Consider the following 16,431-nt stretch of genomic DNA (forward strand, 5'->3'; position numbering starts at 1 on the left):
TGAGCTGTACCGATCTCAACCATTTCCTGTAAATAAACGCGTTCCTTCGTCACAATATGTTCTGATGGTGGTGAGAGTGGAGCACGACTGTCTCCGTGGCGCAGTTGGCTAGCGCGATCGGCTGTTAACCGAAATGTTGGAGGTTCGAGCTCACCCGGTGGTGGTGCGGCGCTTTTTTTTCTGTGGGCTGATCGCTTTGAAGATATGTTCTGATGGAGGTGAGAGGGGAGCAGGACTGTCTCCGTGGCGCAATTGGCTAGCGTGATCGGCTGTTAACCGAAAAGTTGGAGGTTCGAGCCCACGCGGTGGTGGTGCGGCGCTTTTTTTTCTTTGTGCTGATAGCTTTGAAGATTGTTCTGATGGTGGTGAGAGTGGAGCAGGACTGTCTCCATGGCGCAACTGGCTAGCGCGATTGGCTGTTAACCAAAAGGTTGGAGGTTCGAGCCACCCGGTCGTGGTGCGGTGGTTTTTTTTCTTTCGGCTGATAGCTTTGAAGATATGTACTTATGGTGGTGAGAGTGGAGCAGGACTGTCTCCGTGGTGCAATTGGCTAGCGCGATCGGCTGTTAACCGAAAAGTTGGAGGTTCGAGCCTACCCGGTGGTTGTGCGGCGCTTTTTTTTCTGTGGGCTGATCGCTTTGAAGATATGTTCTGATGGAGGTGAGAGGGGAGCAGGACTGTCTCCGTGGCGCAATTGGCTAGCGTGATCGGCTGTTAACCGAAAAGTTGGAGGTTCGAGCCCACGCGGTGGTGGTGCGGCGCTTTTTTTTCTTTGGGCTGATAGCTTTGAAGATATGTTCTGTAGGTGGTGAGAGTGGAGCAGGACTGTCTCCTTGGCGCAATTGGCTAGCGCGATCGGCTGTTAACCAAAAGGTCGGAGGTTCGAGCCCACCCGGTGGTGGTGCGGCGCTTTTTTTTCTTTGGGCTGATGGCTTTGAAGATATGTTCTTATGGTGGTGAGAGTGGAGCAGGACTGTCTCCGTGGCGCAATTGGCTTGCGCGATCGGCTGTTAACTGAAACGTTGGAGGTTCGAGCCTACCCCGTGGTTGTGCGGCGCTTTTTTTCTCTGTGGGCTGATAGCTTTGAAGATATGTTCTGATGGTGGTGAGAGTGGAGCAGGACTGTCTCCGTGGCGCAATTGGCTAGCGTGAGCGGCTGTTAACCAAACGGTCGGAGGTTCGAGCCCACCCGGTGGTGGTATGGCGCTTGTTTTTCTTTGGGCTGATAGCTTTGAAGATATGTTCTGATGGTGGTGAGAGTGGAGCAGGACTGTCTCCGTGGCGCAATTGGCTAGCGCGATCGGCTGTTAACCGAAAGGTTGGAGTTTCGAGCCCACCCGGCGGTGGTGCGGCGCTTTTTTTTCTTTGGGCTGATAGCTTTGAAGGTATGTTCTGATGGTGGTGAGAGTAGAGCAGGACTGTCTCCGTGGCGCAATTGGCTAGCGCGATCGGCTGTTAACCGAAAGGTTGGAGTTTCGAGCCCTCCCGGGAGTGGTGTGTTGCTTTTTTCTTTGCGCTGATAGCTTTGAAGATATGTTCTGATGGTGGTAAGAGTGGAGCACGACTGTCTCCGTTGCGCAGTTGGCTAGCGCGATCGGCTGTTAACCGAAAGGTTGGAAGTTCGAGCCCACGCGGTGGTGGTGCGGCGCTTTTTTTTCTTTGTGCTGATAGCTTTGAGGATTGCTCTGATGGTGGTGAGAGTGGAGCAGGACTGTCTCCGTGGCGCAACTGGCTAGCGCGATTGGCTGTTAACCAAAAGGTTGGAGGTTCGAGCCAGCCGGTCGTGGTGCGGTGGTTTTTTTTCTTTGGGCTGATAGCTTTGAAGATATGTTCTGATGATGGTGAGAGGGAGGCAGGACTGCATCCGTGGCGCAATTGGCTAGCGCGATCGGCTGTTAACCGAAAAGTCGGAGGTTCGAGCCCACCCAGTGGTGGTGCGGCGCTTTTTTTCTTTGGGCTGATACCTTTAAGATATGTTCTGATGGTGGTGAGAGTGGAGCAGGACTGTCTCCGCGGCGCAATTGGCTTGCGCGATCGGCTGTTAACCGAAAGGTTGGAGTTTCGAGCCCACCCGGTGGTGGTGCGGCGCTTTTTTTCTTTGCGCTGATAGCTTTGAAGATATGTTCTGATGGTGGGGAGAGTGGAGCAAGACAGTCTCCGTGGCGCAATGGGCTAGCGCGATCGGCTGTTAACTGAAAGGTTTGAGTTTCGTGCCCTCCCAGGATTGGTGTGTTTCTTTTTTCTTTGTGGTAATAGCTTTTAAGATATGTTCTGATGGTGGTGAGAGTGGAGCAGGACTGTCTTTGTGGCGCAATTGTCTAGCGCGATAGGCTGTTATCCGAAAGTTTGGAGGTTTGAGCCCACCCGGTGGGGGTGCGGTGCTTTTTTTTTCTTTGGGGTGATAGCTCTGAAGAAATGGTCTGACGGTGGTGAGAGTGGAGCAGGACGGTCCCCGTGGCGCAATTCGCTAGCGCGATCGGCTGTTAACCGAAAAGTTGGAGGTGCGAGCCCTCCCGGGTGGGTTGTGTTGCTTTTTTCTTTGCGCTGACATCTTTGAAGATATATTCTGATGGTGGTGAGAGTGGAGCACGATTGTCTCCGTGGCGCAATGGGCTAGCGCGATCGGCTGTTGACCGAAAGGTTGGAGTTTCGAGCCCTCCCGGGAATGGTGTGTTGCTTTTTTCTTTGCGCTGATAGCTTTGAAGATATGTTCTGATGGTGGTGAAGTGGAGCAAGACTGTCTCCGTGGCGCAATTGGCTAGCGCGATCGGCTGTTAACCGAAAAGCCGGAGGTTCGAGCCCACCCAGTGGTGGTGCGGCGCTTTTTTTTCTTTGGGCTGATACCTTTAAGATATGTTCTGATGGTGGTGAGAGTGGAGCAGGACTGTCTCCGTGGCGCAATTGGCTTGCGCGATCGGCTGTTAACCGAAAGGTTGGAGGTTCGAGCCCACCCGGTGGTGGTGCGGCGCTTTTTTTTCTTTGGGCTGATAGCTTTGAAGATATGTTATGATGGTGGTGAGAGTGGAGCAAGACTGTCTCCGTTGCGCAATTGACAAGCTGAATCGGCTGTTAACCGAAAGGTTGGAGGTTGGAGCCCACCCGGTGGTGGTGCGGCGCTTTTTTTCTTTGGGCTGATAGCTTGAAGGTATGTTCTGATGGTGGTGAGAGTAGAGCAGGACTGTCTCCGTGGCGCAATTGGCTAGCGCGATCGGCTGTTAACCGAAAGGTTGGAGTTTCGAGCCCTCCCGAGAGTGGTGTGTTGCTTTTTCCTTTGCGCTGATAGCTTTGAAGATATGTTCTGATGGTGGTGAGAGTGGAGCACGGCTGTCTCCGTGGCGCAGTTGGCTAGCGTGATTGGCTGTTAACCAAAAGGTTGGAGGTTCGAGCCACCCGGTGGTGGTGCGGTGGTTTTTTTTCTTTGGGTTGATAGCTTTGAAGATATGTTCTGATGATGGTGAGAGTGGAGCAGGACTGTCTCCGTGGCGCAATTGGCTAGCGCGATCGGCTGTTAACCGAAAACTCGGAGGTTCGAGCCCACCCAGTGGTGGTGCGGCGCTTTTTTTTCTTTGGGCTGATACCTTTAAGATATGTTCTGATGGTGGTGATAGTGGAGCAGGAGTGTCTCCGTGGCGCAATGGGCTAGCGCGATCGGCTGTTAACCGAAAGGTTGGAGTTTCGAGCCCTCCCGGGTGTGGTGTGTTGCTTTTTTCTTTGCGCTGATAGCTTTGAAGATATGTTCTGATGGTGGTGAGAGTGGAGCAGGACTGTCTCCGTGGCGCAATCGGCTAGTGCGATCAGCTGTTAACCGAAAGGTTGGAGGTTTGAGCCCACCCGGTGGTGGTGCGGCGCTTTTTTTCTTTGCGCTGATAGCTTTGAAGATATGTTCTGATGGTGGTGAGAGTGGAGAAAGACTGTCTCCTTGGCGCAATGGGCTAGCGCGATCGGCTGTTAACCGAAAGGTTGGAGTTTCGAGCCCTCCCGGGTGTGGTGTGTTGCTTTTTTCTTTGCGCTGATAGCTTTGAAGATATGTTCTGATGGTGGTGAGAGTGGAGCAGGACTGTCTCCGTGGCGCAATTGGCTAGCGCGATCGGCTGTTGACCGAAAGGTTGGAGTTTCGAGCCCTCCCGGGAATGGTGTGTTGCTTTTTTCTTTGCGCTGATAGCTTTGAAGATATGTTCTGATGGTGGTGAAGTGGAGCAAGACTGTCTCCGTGGCGCAATTGGCTAGCGCGATCGGCTGTTAATCGAAAAGCCGGAGGTTCGAGCCCACCCAGTGGTGGTGCGGCGCTTTTTTTTCTTTGGGCTGATACCTTTAAGATATGTTTTGATGGTGGTGAGAGTGGAGCAGGACTGTCTCCGTGGCGCAATTGGCTTGCGCGATCGGCTGTTAACCGAAAGGTTGGAGGTTCGAGCCCACCCGGTGGTGGTGCGGCGCTTTTTTTTCTTTGGGCTGATAGCTTTGAATATATGTTATGATGGTGGTGAGAGTGGAGCAAGACTGTCTCCGTTGCGCAATTGACAAGCTGAATCGGCTGTTAACCGAAAGGTTGGAGGTTCGAGCCCACCCGGTGGTGGTGCGGCGCTTTTTTTCTTTGGGCTGATAGCTTGAAGGTATGTTCTGATGGTGGTGAGAGTAGAGCAGGACTGTCTCCGTGGCGCAATTGGCTAGCGGGATCGGCTGTTAACCGAAAGGTTGGAGTTTCGAGAACTCCCGGGAGTGGTGTGTTGCTTTTTCCTTTGCGCTGATAGCTTTGAAGATATGTTCTGATGGTGGTGAGAGTGGAGCACGACTGTCTCCGTGGCGCAGTTGGCTAGCGTGATTGGCTGTTAACCAAAAGGTTGGAGGTTCGAGCCACCCGGTGGTGGTGCGGTGGTTTTTTTTCTTCGGGCTGATAGCTTTGAAGATATGTTCTGATGATGGTGAGAGTGGAGCAGGACTGTCTCCGTGGCGCAATTGGCTAGCGCGATCGGCTGTTAACCGAAAACTCGGAGGTTCGAGCCCACCCAGTGGTGGTGCGGGGCTTTTTTTTCTTTGGGCTGATACCTTTAAGATATGTTCTGATGGTGGTGAGAGTGGAGCAGGAGTGTCTCCGTGGCGCAATGGGCTAGCGCGATCGGCTGTTAACCGAAAGGTTGGAGTTTCGAGCCCTCCCGGGTGTGGTGTGTTGCTTTTTTCTTTGCGCTGATAGCTTTGAAGATATGTTCTGATGGTGGTGAGAGTGGAGGAGGACTGTCTCCGTGGCGCAATCGGCTAGTGCGATCAGCTGTTAACCGAAAGGTTGGAGGTTTGAGCCCACCCGGTGGTGGTGCGGCGCTTTTTTTCTTTGCGCTGATAGCTTTGAAGATATGTTCTGATGGTGGTGAGAGTGGAGAAAGACTGTCTCCTTGGCGCAATGGGCTAGCGCAATCGGCTGTTAACCGAAAGGTTGGAGTTTCGAGCCCTCCCGGGTGTGGTGTGTTGCTTTTTTCTTTGCGCTGATAGCTTTGAAGATATGTTCTGATGGTGGTGAGAGTGGAGCAGGACTGTCTCCGTGGCGCAATTGGCTACCGCGATCGGCTGTTAACCGAAAGGTTGGAGTTTCGAGCCCACCCGGCGGTGGTGCGGCGCTTTTTTTCTTTGGGCTGATAGCATTGAAGGTATGTTCTGATGGTGGTGAGAGTAGAGCAGGACTGTCTCCGCGGCGCAATTGGCTAGCGTGATCGGCTGTTAACCGAAAGGTTAGAGGTTCGAGCCCACCCGGTGGTGGTGCGGCGCTTTTTTTTCTGTGGGCTGATAGCTTTGAAGATATGTTCTGATGGTGGTGAGAGTGGAGCAGGACTGTCTCCGTGGCGAAATTGGCTAGCGCGATTGGCTGTTAACCGAAAGGTTGGAGGTTCGGGCCCACCCGGTAGTGGTGCGGTGCTTTTTTTATTTGGGCTGATAGCTTTGAAGATATGTTCTGATGGTGGTGAGAGTGGAGCAGGACTGTCTCCGTGGCGCAATTGGCTAGCGCGATCGGCTGTTAGCCAAAAGGTCGGAGTTTCGAGCCCTCCCGGGTGTGGTGTGTTGCTTTTTTCTTTGCGCTGATAGCTTTGAAGATATGTTCTGATGGTGGTGAGAGTGGAACAGGACTGTCTCCGTGGCGCAATGGGCTAGCGCGATCGGCTGTTAACCGAAAGGTTGGAGTTTCGAGCCCTCCCGGGTGTGGTGTGTTGCTTTTTTCTTTGCGCTGATAGCTTTGAAAATATGTTCTGATGGGGGTGAGAGTGGAGCAGGACTGTCTCCGTGGCGCAATTGGCTAGTGCGATCGGCTGTTAACCGAAAGGTTGGAGTTTCGAGCCCACCCGGTGGTGGTGCAGCGCTTTTTTTTCTTTGGGCTGATAGCTTTGAAGGTATGTTCTGATGGTGGTGAGAGTAGAGCAGGACTGTCTCCGTGGCGCAATAGGCTAGCGCGATTGGCTGTTAACCGAAAAGTTGGAGGTTCGAGCCCTCCCGAGTGGGGTGTGTTGCTTTTTTCTTTGCGCTGATAGCTTTGAAGATATGTTCTGATGGTGGTGAGTCGAGCACGATTGTCTCCGTGGCGCAATTGGCTAACGCGATCTGCTGTTAACCGAAAGGTTGGAGGTTCGAGCCCACCCGGTGGTGGTGCGGCGCTTTTTTTTCTTTGCGCTGATAGCTTTGAAGGTATGATCTGACGGTGGTGAGAGTGGAGCACGACTGTCTCCGTGGCGCAATGGGCTAGCGTGATCGGCTGTTAACCGAAAGGTTGGAGGTTCGAGCCCACCCGGTGGTGGTGCGGCGCTTTTTTTCTGTGGGCTGATAGCTTTGAAGATGTGTTCTGATGGTGGTGAGAGTGGAGCAGGACTGTCTCCGTGGCGAAATTGGCTAGCGCGATTGGCTGTTAACCGAAAGGTTGGAGGTTCGGGCCCACCCGGTAGTGGTGCGGTGCTTTTTTTCTTTGGGCTGATAGCTTTGAAGATATGTTCTGATGGTGGTGAGAGTGACGCAGGACTGTCTCCGTGGCGCAATTGGCTAGCGCGATCGGCTGTTAGCCAAAAGGTCGGAGGTTTGAGCCCACCCGGTTGTGGTGCGGCGCTTTTTTTTTCTTTGGGCTGATAGCTTTGAAGATATGTACTTATGGTGCTGAGAGTGGAGCAGGACTGTCTCCGTGGTGCAATTGGCTAGCGCGATCGGCTGTTAACCAAAAAGTTGGAGGTTCGAGCCTACCCGGTGGTTGTGTGGCGCTTTTGTTTCTGTGGGCTGATCGCTTTGAAGATATGATCTGACGGTGGTGAGAGTGGAGCAAGACTGTCTCCGTTGCGCAATTGACAAGTTGAATCGGCTGTTAACCGAAAGGTTGGAGGTTCGAGCCCACCCGGTGGTGGTGCGGCGCTTTTTTTCTTTGGGCTGATAGCTTGAAGGTATGTTCTGATGGTGGTGAGAGTAGAGCAGGACTGTCTCCGTGGCGCAATGGGCTAGCGGGATCGGCTGTTAACCGAAAGGTTGGAGTTTCGAGAACTCCCGGGAGTGGTGTGTTGCTTTTTCCTTTGCGCTGATAGCTTTGAAGATATGTTCTGATGGTGGTGAGAGTGGAGCACGACTGTCTCCGTGGCGCAGTTGGCTAGCGTGATTGGCTGTTAACCAAAAGGTTGGAGGTTCGAGCCACCCGGTGGTGGTGCGGTGGTTTTTTTTCTTTGGGCTGATAGCTTTGAAGATATGTTCTGATGATGGTGAGAGTGGAGCAGGACTGTCTCCGTGGCGCAATTGGCTAGCGCGATCGGCTGTTAACCGAAAACTCGGAGGTTCGAGCCCACCCAGTGGTGGTGCGGGGCTTTTTTTTCTTTGGGCTGATAGCTTTGAAGATATGTTCTGATGGTGGTGAGAGTGGAGCAGGACTGTCTCCGTGGCGCAATTGGCTAGCGCGATCGGCTGTTAACCGAAAGGTTGGAGTTTCGAGCCCACCCGGCAGTGGTGCGGCGCTTTTTTTTCTTTGGGCTGATAGCTTTGAAGGTATGTTCTGATGGTGGTGAGAGTAGAGCAGGACTGTCTCCGTGGCGCAATTGGCTAGCGCGATCGGCTGTTAACCGAAAGGTTGGAGTTTCGAGCCCTCCCGGGATTGGTGTGTTGCTTTTTTCTTTGCGCTGATAGCTTTGAAGATGTGTTCTGATGATGGTGAGAGGGAGGCAGGACTGCATCCGTGGCGCAATTGGCTAGCGCGATCGGCTGTTAACCGAAAAGTCGGAGGTTCGAGCCCACCCAGTGGTGGTGCGGCGCTTTTTTTCTTTGCGCTGACAGCTTTGAAGATATGTTCTGATGGTGGGGAGAGTGGAGAAAGACTGTCTCCTTGGCGCAATGGGCTAGCGCGATCGGCTGTTAACCGAAAGGTTGGAGTTTCGAGCCCTCCCGGGTGTGGTGTGTTGCTTTTTTCTTTGCGCTGATAGCTTTGAAGATATGTTCGGATGGTGGTGAGAGTGGAGCAGGACTGTCTCCGTGGCGCAATTGGCTAGCGCGATCGGCTGTTAACCGAAAGGTTGGAGTTTCGAGCCCACCCGGCGGTGGTGCGGCGCTTTTTTTTCTTTGGGCTGATAGCATTGAAGGTATGTTCTGATGGTGGTGAGAGTAGAGCAGGACTGTCTCCGCGGCGCAATTGGCTAGCGTGATCGGCTGTTAACCGAAAGGTTGGAGGTTCGAGCCCACCCGGTGGTGGTGCGGCGCTTTTTTTTCTGTGGGCTGATAGCTTTGAAGATATGTTCTGATGGTGGTGAGAGTGGAGCAGGACTGTCTCCGTGGCGAAATTGGCTAGCGCGATTGGCTGTTAACCGAAAGGTTAGAGGTTCGGGCCCACGCGGTAGTGGTGCGGTGCTTTTTTTATTTGGGCTGATAGCTTTGAAGATATGTTCTGATGGTGGTGAGAGTGGAGCAGGACTGTCTCCGTGGCGAAATTGGCTAGCGCGATTGGCTGTTAACCGAAAGGTTGGAGGTTCGGGCCCACGCAGTAGTGGTGCGGTGCTTTTTTTATTTGGGCTGATAGCTTTGAAGATATGTTCTGATGGTGGTGAGAGTGGAGCAGGACTGTCTCCGTGGCGCGATTGGCTAGCGCGATTGGCTGTTAACCGAAAACTCGGAGGTTCGAGCCCACCCAGTGGTGGTGCGGCGCTTTTTTTTCTTTGGGCTGATACCTTTAAGATATGTTCTGATGGTGGTGAGAGTGGAGCAGGACTGTCTCCATGGCGCAATTGGCTAGCGCGATCGGCTGTTAACCGAAAGGTTGGAGTTTCGAGCCCACCCGGCGGTGGTGCGGCGCTTTTTTTTCTTTGGGCTGATAGCTTTGAAGGTATGTTCTGATGGTGGTGAGAGTAGAGCAGGACTGTCTCCGTGGCGCAATTGGCTAGCGCGATCGGCTGTTAACCGAAAGGTTGGAGTTTCGAGCCCTCCCGGGAGTGGTGTGTTGCTTTTTTCTTTGAGCTGATAGCTTTGAAGATATGTTATGATGGTGAGAGGGAGGCAGGACTGCATCCGTGGCGCAATTGGCTAGCGCGATCGGCTGTTAACCGAAAAGTCGGAGGTTCGAGCCCACCCAGTGGTGGTGCGGCGCTTTTTTTTTGCGCTGATAGCTTTGAAGATATGTTCTGATGAAGGGGAGAGTGGAGAAAGACTGTCTCCTTGGCGCAATGGGCTAGCGCGATCGGCTGTTAACCGAAAGGTTGGAGTTTCGAGCCCTCCCGGGTGTGGTGTGTTGCTTTTTTCTTTGCGCTGATAGCTTTGAAGATATGTTCTGATGGTGGTGAGAGTGGAGCAGGACTGTCTCCGTGGCGCAATTGGCTAGCGCGATCGGCTGTTAACCGAAAGGTTGGAGTTTCGAGCCCACCCGGCGGTGGTGCGGCGCTTTTTTTTCTTTGGGCTGATAGCATTGAAGGTATGTTCTGATGGTGGTGAGAGTAGAGCAGGACTGTCTCCGCGGCGCAATTGGCTAGCGTGATCGGCTGGTAACCGAAAGGTTGGAGGTTCGAGCCCACCCGGTGGTGGTGCGGCGCTTTTTTTTCTGTGGGCTGATAGCTTTGAAGATATGTTCTGATGGTGGTGAGAGTGGAGCAGGACTGTCTCCGTGGCGCAATTGGCTACCGTGAGCGGCTGTTAACCAAACGGTCGGAGGTTCGAGCCCACCCGGTGGTGGTATGGCGCTTGTTTTTCTTTGGGCTGATAGCTTTGAAGATATGTTCTGATGGTGGTGAGAGTGGAGCAGGACTGTCTCCGTGGCGCGATTGGCTAGCGCGATTGGCTGTTAACCGAAAACTCGGAGGTTCGAGCCCACCCGGTGGTGGTGCAGCGCTTTTTTTCTTTGGGCTGATAGCTTGAAGGTATGTTCTGATGGTGGTGAGAGTGGAGCAGGACGGTCTCCGTGGCGCAATTGGCTAGCGCGATCGGCTGTTAACCGAAAGGTTGGAGTTTCGAGCCCTCCAGGGAGTGGTGTGTTGCTTTTTCCTTTGCGCTGATAGCTTTGAAGATATGTTCTGATGGTGGTGAGAGTGGAGCAGGACTGTCTCCGTGGCGCAATCGGCTAGTGCGATCAGCTGTTAACCGAAAGGTTGGAGGTTTGAGCCCACCCGGTGGTGGTGCGGCGCTTTTTTTTCTTTGGGCTGATAGCTTTGAAGATATGTTCTGATGGTGGTGAGAGTGGAGCAGGACTGTCTCCGTGGCGAAATTGGCTAGCGCGATTGGCTGTTAACCGAAAGGTTGGAGGTTCGGGCCCACCCGGTAGTGGTGCGGTGCTTTTTTTATTTGGGCTGATAGCTTTGAAGATATGTTCTGATGGTGGTGAGAGTGGAGCAGGACTGTCTCCGTGGCGCAATTGGCTAGCGCGATCGGCTGTTAGCCAAAAGGTCGGAGTTTCGAGCCCTCCCGGGTGTGGTGTGTTGCTTTTTTCTTTGCGCTGATAGCTTTGAAGATATGTTCTGATGGTGGTGAGAGTGGAGCAGGACTGTCTCCGTGGCGCAATGGGCTAGCGCGATCGGCTGTTAACCGAAATGTTGGAGGTTTGAGCCCACCCGGTGGTGGTGCGGCGCTTTTTTTCTTTGCGCTGATAGCTTTGAAGATATGTTCTGATGGTGGTGAGAGTGGAGCAGGACTGTCTCCGTGGCGAAATTGGCTAGCGCGATTGGCTGTTAACCGAAAGGTTGGAGGTTCGGGCCCACCCGGTAGTGGTGCGGTGCTTTTTTTATTTGGGCTGATAGCTTTGAAGATATGTTCTGATGGTGGTGAGAGTGGAGCAGGACTGTCTCCGTGGCGCAATTGGCTACCGTGAGCGGCTGTTAACCGAAAGGTTGGAGGTTCGGGCCCACCCGGTAGTGGTGCGGTGCTTTTTTTATTTGGGCTGATAGCTTTGAAGATATGTTCTGATGGTGGTGAGAGTGGAGCAGGACTGTCTCCGTGGCGCAATTGGCTAGCGCGATCGGCTGTTAGCCAAAAGGTCGGAGTTTCGAGCCCTCCCGGGTGTGGTGTGTTGCTTTTTTCTTTGCGCTGATAGCTTTGAAGATATGTTCTGATGGTGGTGAGAGTGGAGCAGGACTGTCTCCGTGGCGCAATGGGCTAGCGCGATCGGCTGTTAACCGAAATGTTGGAGGTTCGAGCCCACCCGGTGGTGGTATGGCGCTTGTTTTTCTTTGGGCTGATAGCTTTGAAGATATGTTCTGATGGTGGTGAGAGTGGAGCAGGACTGTCTCCGTGGCGCAATTGGCTAGCGCGATCGGCTGTTAACCGAAAGGTTGGAGTTTCGAGCCCACCCGGCGGTGGTGCGGCGCTTTTGTTTCTGTGGGCTGATCGCTTTGAAGATATGTTCTGATGGAGGTGAGAGGGGAGCAGGACTGTCTCCGTGGCGCAATTGGCTAGCGTGATCGGCTGTTAACCGAAAAGTTGGAGGTTCGAGCCCACCCGGTGGTGGTGCGGCGCTTTTTTTTCTTTGGGCTGATAGCTTTGAAGATATGTTATGTAGGTGGTGAGAGTGGAGCAGGACTGTCTCCTTGGCGCAATTGGCTAGCGCGATCGGCTGTTAACCAAAAGGTCGGAGGTTCGAGCCCACCCGGTGGTGGTGCGGCGCTTTTTTTTCTTTGGGCTGATGGCTTTGAAGATATGTTCTTACGGTGGTCAGAGTGGAGCAGGACTGTCTCCGTGGCGCAATTGGCTTGCGCGATCGGCTGTTAACTGAAACGTTGGAGGTTCGAGCCTACCCGGTGGTTGTGCGGCGCTTTTTTTTCTGTGGGCTGATAGCTTTGAAGATATGTTCTGATGGTGGTGAGAGTGGAGCAGGACTGTCTCCGTGGCGCAATTGGCTACCGTGAGCGGCTGTTAACCAAACGGTCGGAGGTTCGAGCCCACCCGGTGGTGGTATGGCGCTTGTTTTTCTTTGGGCTGATAGCTTTGAAGATATGTTCTGATGGTGGTGAGAGTGGAGCAGGACTGTCTCCGTGGCGCAATTGGCTAGCGCGATCGGCTGTTAACCGAAAGGTTGGAGTTTCGAGCCCACCCGGCGGTGGTGCGGCGCTTTTTTTTCTTTGGGCTGATAGCTTTGAAGGTATGTTCTGATGGTGGTGAGAGTAGAGCAGGACTGTCTCCGTGGCGCAATTGGCTAGCGCGATCGGCTGTTAACCGAAAGGTTGGAGTTTCGAGCCCTCCCGGGAGTGGTGTGTTGCTTTTTTCTTTGCGCTGATAGCTTTGAAGATATGTTCTGATGGTGGTAAGAGTGGAGCACGACTGTCTCCGTTGCGCAGTTGGCTAGCGCGATCGGCTGTTAACCGAAAGGTTGGAAGTTCGAGCCCACGCGGTGGTGGTGCGGCGCTTTTTTTTCTTTGTGCTGATAGCTTTGAAGATTGTTCTGATGGTGGTGAGAGTGGAGCAGGACTGTGTCCGTGGCGCAACTGGCTAGCGCGATTGGCTGTTAACCAAAAGGTTGGAGGTTCAAGCCACCCGGTCGTGGTGCGGTGGTTTTTTTTCTTTGGGCTGATAGCTTTGAAGATATGTTCTGATGATGGTGAGAGGGAGGCAGGACTGCATCCGTGGCGCAACTGGCTAGCGCGATCGGCTGTTAACCGAAAAGTCGGAGGTTCGAGCCCACCCAGTGGTGGTGCGGCGCTTTTTTTTCTTTGGGTTGATACCTTTAAGATATGTTCTGATGGTGGTGAGAGTGGAGCAGGACTGTCTCCGTGGCGCAATTGGCTTGCGCGATCGGCTGTTAACCGAAAGGTTGGAGTTTCGAGCCCTCCCGGGTGTGGTGTGTTGCTTTTTTTTGCGCTGATAGCTTTGAAGATATGTTCTGATGGTGGTGAGAGTGGAGCAGGACTGTCTCCGTGGCGCAATTGGCTAGCGCGATCAGCTGTTAACCGAAAGGTTGGAGGTTTGAGCCCACCCGGTGGTGGTGCGGCGCTTTTTTTCTTTGCGCTGATAGCTTTGAAGATATGTTCTGATGGTGGGGAGAGTGGAGCAAGACTGTCTCCGTGGCGCAATGGGCTAGCGCGATCGGCTGTTAACTGAAAGGTTTGAGTTTCGTGCCCTCCCAGGATTGGTGTGTTTCTTTTTTCTTTGTGGTAATAGCTTTTAAGATATGTTCTGATGGTGGTGAGAGTGGAGCAGGACTGTCTTTGTGGCGCAATTGGCTAGCGCGATAGGCTGTTATCCGAAAGTTTGGAGGTTTGAGCCCACCCGGTGGGGGTGCGGTGCTTTTTTTTTTCTTTGGGGTGATAGCTCTGAAGAAATGGTCTGACGGTGGTGAGAGTGGAGCAGGACGGTCCCCGTGGCGCAATTCGCTAGCGCGATCGGCTATTAACCGAAAAGTTGGAGGTGCGAGCCCTCCCGGGTGGGTTGTGTTGCTTTTTTCTTTGCGCTGATATCTTTGAAGATATGTTCTGATGGTGGTGAGAGTGGAGCACGATTGTCTCCGTGGCGCAATGGGCTAGCGCGATCGGCTGTTGACCGAAAGGTTGGAGTTTCGAGCCCTCCCGGGAATGGTGTGTTGCTTTTTTCTTTGCGCTGATAGCTTTGAAGATATGTTCTGATGGTGGTGAAGTGGAGCAAGACTGTCTCCGTGGCGCAATTGGCTAGCGCGATCGGCTGTTAACCGAAAAGTCGGAGGTTCGAGCCCACCCAGTGGTGGTGCGGCGCTTTTTTTTCTTTGGGCTGATACCTTTAAGATATGTTCTGATGGTGGTGAGAGTGGAGCAGGACTGTCTCCGTGGCGCAATTGGCTTGCGCGATCGGCTGTTAACCGAAAGGTTGGAGGTTCGAGCCCACCCGGTGGTGGTGCAGCGCTTTTTTTCTTTGGGCTGATAGCTTGAAGGTATGTTCTGATGGTGGTGAGAGTAGAGCAGGACGGTCTCCGTGGCGCAATTGGCTAGCGCGATCGGCTGTTAACCGAAAGGTTGGAGTTTCGAGCCCTCCAGGGAGTGGTGTGTTGCTTTTTCCTTTGCGCTGATAGCTTTGAAGATATGTTCTGATGGTGGTGAGAGTGGAGCACGACTGTCTCCGTGGCGCAGTTGGCTAGCGCGATCGGCTGTGAACCGAAAGGTTGGAGGTTCGAGCCCACCCGGTGGTGGTGCGGCGCTTTTTTTTCTTTGTGCTGATAGCTTTGAAGATATGTTCTGATGGTGGTGAGAGTGGAGCAGGACTGTCTCCGTGGCGCAATTGGCTAGCGTGATTGGCTGTTAACCAAAAGGTTGGAGGTTCGAGCCACCCGGTGGTGGTGCGGTGGTTTTTTTTCTTTGGGCTGATAGCTTTGAAGATATGTTCTGATGATGGTGAGAGTGGAGCAGGACTGTCTCCGTGGCGCAATTGGCTAGCGCGATCGGCTGTTAACCGAAAACTCGGAGGTTCGAGCCCACCCAGTGGTGGTGCGGCGCTTTTTTTTCTTTGGGCTGATACCTTTAAGATATGTTCTGATGGTGGTGAGAGTGGAGCAGGAGTGTCTCCGTGGCGCAATGGGCTAGCGCGATCGGCTGTTAACCGAAAGGTTGGAGTTTCGAGCCCTCCCGGGTGTGGTGTGTTGCTTTTTTCTTTGCGCTGATAGCTTTGAAGATATGTTCTGATGGTGGTGAGAGTGGAGCAGGACTGTCTCCGTGGCGCAATCGGCTAGTGCGATCAGCTGTTAACCGAAAGGTTGGAGGTTTGAGCCCACCCGGTGGTGGTGCGGCGCTTTTTTTCTTTGCGCTGATAGCTTTGAAGATATGTTCTGATGGTGGTGAGAGTGGAGAAAGACTGTCTCCTTGGCGCAATGGGCTAGCGCGATCGGCTGTTAACCGAAAGGTTGGAGTGTCGAGCCCTCCCGGGTGTGGTGTGTTGCTTTTTTCTTTGCGCTGATAGCTTTGAAGATATGTTCTGATGGTGGTGAGAGTGGAGCAGGACTGTCTCCGTGGCGCAATTGGCTAGCGCGATCGGCTGTTAACCGAAAGGTTGGAGTTTCGAGCCCACCCGGCGGTGGTGCGGCGCTTTTTTTTCTTTGGGCTGATAGCATTGAAGGTATGTTCTGATGGTGGTGAGAGTAGAGCAGGAGTGTCTCCGCGGCGCAATTGGCTAGCGTGATCGGCTGTTAACCGAAAGTTTGGAGGTTCGAGCCCACCCGGTGGTGGTGCGGCGCTTTTTTTTCTGTGGGCTGATAGCTTTGAAGATATGTTCTGATGGTGGTGAGAGTGGAGCAGGACTGTCCCCGTGGCGCAATTGGCTAGCGCGATCGGCTGTTAACCAAAAGGTCGGAGGTTCGAGCCCACCCGGTGGTGGTGCGGCGCTTTTTTTTCTTTGGGCTGATGGCTTTGAAGATATGTTCTTATGGTGGTGAGAGTGGAGCAGGACTGTCTCCGTGGCGCAATTGGCTTGCGCGATCGGCTGTTAACCGAAACGTTGGAGGTTCGAGCCTACCCGGTGGTTGTGCGGCGCTTTTTTTCTGTGGGCTGATTGCTTTGAAGATATGTTCTGATGGTGGTGAGAGTGGAGCAGGACTGTCTCTGTGGCGCAATTGGCTAGCGTGAGCGGCTGTTAACCGAAAAGTTGGAGGTTCGAGCCCACCCGGTGGTGGTGCGGCGCTTTTTTTTCTTTGGGCTGATAGCTTTGAAGATATGTTCTGATGGTGGTGAGAGTGGAGCAGGACTGTCTCCATGGCGCAATTGGCTAGCGCGATCGGCTGTTAACCAAACGGTCGGAGGTTCGAGCCCACCCGGTGGTGGTATGGCACTTGTTTTTCTTTGGGCTGATAGCTTTGAAGATATGTTCTGATGGTGGTGAGAGTGGAGCAGGACTGTCTCCGTGGCGCAATTGGCTAGTGCGATCGGCTGTTAACCGAAAGGTTGGAGTTTCGAGCCCACGCGGTGGTGGTGCGCCGCTTTTTTTTCTTTGTGCTGATAGCTTTGAAGATTGTTCTGATGGTGGTGAGAGTGGAGCAGGACTGTCTCCGTGGCGCAACTGGCTAGCGCGATT

Source organism: Rhipicephalus microplus, chromosome 2 (genome assembly GCF_043290135.1).
Source record: "Rhipicephalus microplus isolate Deutch F79 chromosome 2, USDA_Rmic, whole genome shotgun sequence".
NCBI classification, from domain to species: domain Eukaryota; kingdom Metazoa; phylum Arthropoda; class Arachnida; order Ixodida; family Ixodidae; genus Rhipicephalus; species Rhipicephalus microplus.